We start from the raw sequence: 5,024 nt of genomic DNA on the forward strand, positions 1-5,024 counted from the left end.
TGAACACAGCAGTTTGCCTGTGATGCGCGCCTTGCCGCGGCCCTCGGGAGGCAGAGCCAGGCGGACCTCTGTGAGTCTGAGCTCAATCTGGTGGACGTAGTGAGCTCCAGGACTGCCAGAGCCACATAATGAGGACTTGTCTCGAAATAAATAAATAGGTAGGTACGCAAGTACGTAGGTAGATAGATAGAAAGATAGAGGATAGATAGATAGACAGAGCCATGTAAATGCAAATTACAATGAAATATTTTAATCCCTGTGTGCTTGCTTATCAGTAATATATTTTTGAAGTTAAAATAATTGTTTTTTTGCCCTGTTATTTAGTCTGTAACTAAATTCCATTATAGTCTAGTAGAGTGCTGTCATAAAGTAGCTGACCTTTGCCCATAAGGCCACTTCCTGCAAAAGAGACTCCAAAGAAACTGGACTCACATTCACCCTCTGATCTGACTCCTTGAAGGCAGTGTCCGCCCCTCTCTGACTGACAAAAAGTCGCCCCAAACGTGCTCCCTTCTCCAAAGCCTACCTGCTATGGTGGAGAAATAGTGTTACTCCTCTCAGATTCCTCCTCATTGTTCTCTTCGGAGCCTTGAGGCTGCATGTGCTCTGTTCACCTGAGTGGCTACTCATCTGCAGACAGAGAGACGGAGACAGCAAAAGATGGAGAAGAGAACAAGAAAAGGACGAGAATCTACTGCCATTCCACTCTAGGCCTTAGAAATTAGCATTCCATTGGGCACATAGGAAGCAGTATAAAGACATCCTGCCCTCCAAGAATGTACAGCACTACAGGGTAGCAATCTGTAGATCTCTGAATGCAATAACTTCTGTGTATTATACTACAGCTTAAAAAAAAAAAAAAAAAGCTTGGTGTGAAAGTTAGTTTCAATCCAGAGATTTAAAGTGCCACCTTCAGCCAGACCAGTGCAGGAACCACTGTTCCTCCTGACAGTGCTTCTGGGCTCTGAGTGAGTTTGTTAGGTTCCTTATAAAGGCCCCTTTCAGAAGACAGAGGAGAGAAGGAGAGTCCTTCTTTAGTTATTCCTTAAACTTTAGAGCAATTCCATAAATATAAATATATAAACAAATATAAATTACTTCCTGTAAATAAATATAAATTACTTATAAACACATTTCTGTTTGCAAACACATTAAAATGTATATACACGCATATAGTATTTAAGTATGTTATATACAAAATATAAAATATATTTGTGAATGTACTTACATTTCCAAACATAAATAAAATGTTTATTGTAAATAAATAGAAGTGGGGTTTTAAGTGCCAGCTGACTTACACTTTGAGTGGCCATTTCAGAGCCCTCACAGTCCCAGTGGTACTGGTGGTCACGAGTCTCTCAGCTCCTTCAGCTCAATGCCAGGAGGGGAGGTGCCTCTTGATGAGATTGGGGTCTATTTTATTTCCTGCATCTTCCTGCTTTCTTCTTTCTTCTTTTTTCCACTGTAATTTCTTATGCATTTTACTGATCTTTGGACAACATTATTTGCTTTATGTTTTTTTTTTCTATTAGATAATTAGATCATAAATTTACACTTCCTGGATTAAGAGGTGGGTGCATAGGTCAAAAAGAAACCTACTGTTTTCTTTATATAAAGTAGTTTGATTGGACTTACTCTACACAGGCAATAATGATAATAATGATCCTCCCAAGAGCCAGAGGTTCTCAAGTAAAATGTCCAGTACCAGAAAGGGCATATGTCCCTCTGAGTGACTGATCAAAGGTATCTCAGAGACCCTCAACAGAATACAGCTTATTGCCATTGCCCTTAGGTGCCCACAAGGATTTGATGATAAGACCCTCTCTATAAAGACACCACACACTTTGATCAAAGGGCATGGAGGAACCAAGATGATCAGGAAACTTTCCCCTTACCGGCTAGAGCTCATAGTGCTGAAAGATGCTATGCAGGCTCCGACAGGGGGAATCAGAGTATAATCCATCTGTAAACACTGTGAACTACAATAATGACCAAGTGGCAATAGGTGCAATAGTGGTGGGAATGCCATGGCAGAAACCAACTGTTTTCTGGTTGGATTTTAAGACCCACCCCATGAAAGAAATTATATACGTAGTGCCGTAAATCTAGCCAAGCACATGTGATTAAAAACTTACAGGCCACAAGAGTGAACCTGGAGTATTATTCTAGTGTATCAAACTGCTCTCTAAACTCATATCTGTGAACTCCAAGAAGGTCAATTATAAAATCCTGTTTCTTGTTTGGTGTGGCTCAGCCCTAGCACACACCTTTCATCCAAGAACTTTGAGGCAGAGCAAGAAACCAGCTGACAGAAAGGAGAGCCATTCAGTTGAAGGGTATTCAAGACAGTGTGGAGAAGGAGAAGGAGTTTTTGGCTTTTTCCTTCTGGACCATGAGCTGAAAAGTCAGCCTCTTGGGAAGTCTGCTGAGTAGGAAGATCAGCTGAATGCTTTCTCTGCCTCTCTGAGTTAGTAGGTTTTCACCTCAATATCGGCTCCTTGATCTTTACTGGAAAAATCAAATGATTGCCTGTATGCCCATAGGTTGGTGCAGCTCTCTCAGACCTCATCAGAAAAATTTATCTGTGTAGTAGATTCTGATTAACACGTAAACTCACAACTGGTCAACGTGCCGAGAATAAGTGCTAGTGGAGTATTCAGCCATAAACTGGACATCTACACGACCTCCCAACCCCAGGATCAGAGAACATTTTAGAAGATGGAGTGGAAATACTTTAAGAACCAGAGGTGGGGAGGGGTGGGTGACATGAATGAAAGTATCTTCTGGACCTGATAGGATAGCTGTACTCATGAACTCACAGCAGTCTTTGGTTGCTTGAACAAGATCAAGACAGTCAAATTTCTAGCATGGGAAGGAAGGGGCCTACCAGCCCTTATGCTTAAGGAGCAATGGACAGTTGACAGCTTCTAAAGGATAGAGGATCAGTTTTCTTTAAGGAGGTATTCCCTGACAATCAGCCATGCTCTGATGGATAGCCTCACATTCATAATTCTATAGGCACCACAAATGGGACGCAGTCAGTTATTTTAAAAAAAAGAGAGACACAGAGAGCAACAGCACAAGCTTCTCCAGTTTAGTCTCCTCTTATCCCCCAGTCTGAGGTTCATGTTGGAATTATAAGAATTGCAGGCAGAGAGTATGAAATTGATAATTTTACTTTAAGACCACAGATTGTAAATTTATGAAATAGTCATAAAATTTTTAACTAAGAAGTTAATAAAACAAAATATTTCTTAACGCTTATTTGGTGAAGAGAGAAAAGTACTGGAAACCAAATATCTAGCTGCTGCTCATCAACTCTGGCCTTACAAGGGTATGGCTAGGTCCTTTTTGTGGTGCCTCCTCAGCTGTCAGCTATGTCAAGATGAAGCTGAGTATCTTCTTCCCTGCCACTGGCTGTCAAAAATTCATTGAAGTGGATAATGAACGTAAGCTTCGAATGTTCTATGAGAAGCACACAGCCAAAGAAGTAGCTGCCAATGTTCCAGATGAAGCGTGTAAGGGTTATGTGGTCCTGATCAGTGATGGAAATGACAAACAAGGTTTTCCCATGAAGCAAGATGCTTTGACCCATGGCAGAGTGGGCCTGCTGTTGAGTAAGGGGCCAAGGAGAACTGGAGAGAGGAAGAGTGAGTCTGTTCGTGGATGCACTGTGGATGCCAATCTGAGTGTTCTTAACTTGCTTATTGTAAAAAAGGAGAGAAGGGTATTCCTGGACTGACAGACACTACTGTGCCTCCTCGGCTATGACCTAAAAGAGCTAGTAGAACCTGAAAGCTCTTTAATCTTTCTACAGAAGATGACATCCGCCAATACATTGTTAGAAAGCCCTTAAACAAAAAAAGGCAAGAAGTCCAGGACCAACATCTTGTCATTGAACATGTCCTGCAGCACAAACACTGATGTATTGCTCTGAAGAAACAACATACTAAGAAAGACAAAGAGGAGGCTGAAGATTACGCTACACTTTTGGCCAAGAGACTGAAGGAAGCTAAAGAAAAGCACCAGGAACAGATTGCCAAGAGATGGAGGCTATCTTCGCTGACAGCTTCTACTTCTAAGTCTGAGTCCAGTCAAAAATAAGTCTTTGAAAGTAAAAAATAAATCATTGTACCTCAAAAGAAAAAAAAGTGTGTGGCCAATGCAATCTCACATGAGCCCGTGGTAGGAGATTTGCTCTTGGTCTATCGCTTGACATCACCATCTGAAAGTCTTATTACACTTTTTAGCTCTGCACATCCATTTTGCACCTGGCTCCATAGTTATGTAAGCATTCTTGGAAATAAACCTCCTATTCTCTCACATGTATAGGAAGAGTGTGTTCCTCTGCATTTAAAACGATAGGTCCCCTTACCCTTAGAACAATATTTTCCTTTGCCTCCTGTCAGAGGTTATCAATTCATGCCATCCTGTCATCCCTCCTAGAAGTCCAATTGATAACATATATAGTCCCAATGCTGAAGTGAATCACTGAATGAAAACTAAAGGCCAGCTATAATTTTGGGTTCAAGGGTGTATACAGGGACAAACCCGGTTTGTTTTTATTGTCATCGTAATACAACCGAGAGTCATCTGGAAAGAGGGAGCATCAGCTGAAAAATTTTCTGGACCATAGTGACCTGTGGACAAGTCTGTGGAAGCATTTTCTTGACTTCCAATTGATGTTGGAGACCTATCCCACTATGGGTGGTAGAATCCCCATGCACTAGTTTTGGGCTATGTAGAGAAGCTAGATGAACATGAGACTGAGAAAAATTCAGTAAACAGTGTTCCTTCAAGGTTTCTGCTTCAGTTCCTGATTGAACTCCTTCCCTGGCTTCCTTCAATAATGAACTGTGATATAGAAGTATAAGCTGAAATAACTCCTGTCATCCCCAGGTTACTTTTGGTCAGAGTGTCTTATCACTGAAACAGAATAAGCAAACTGGAAGAGGGACCAAAACTACCTTTGCAGAACTTCTAATATTTTCAGAAGTACCAGAGTGAGCGAACCACTTCACTCT

General features: G+C 41.3%; 1 pseudogene; it reads left to right on the forward strand.

The window, feature by feature from the left end:
- The first annotated feature begins 3,385 nt into the window (after positions 1–3,385).
- On the forward strand, positions 3,386–4,104 carry LOC129675219 (40S ribosomal protein S6-like; annotated as a pseudogene).
- Positions 4,105–5,024: the final 920 nt, after the last annotated feature.

Source organism: Psammomys obesus, unplaced genomic scaffold (genome assembly GCF_907164565.1).
Source record: "Psammomys obesus unplaced genomic scaffold, mPsaObe1.curated_primary_1811, whole genome shotgun sequence".
NCBI lineage: Eukaryota > Metazoa > Chordata > Mammalia > Rodentia > Muridae > Psammomys > Psammomys obesus.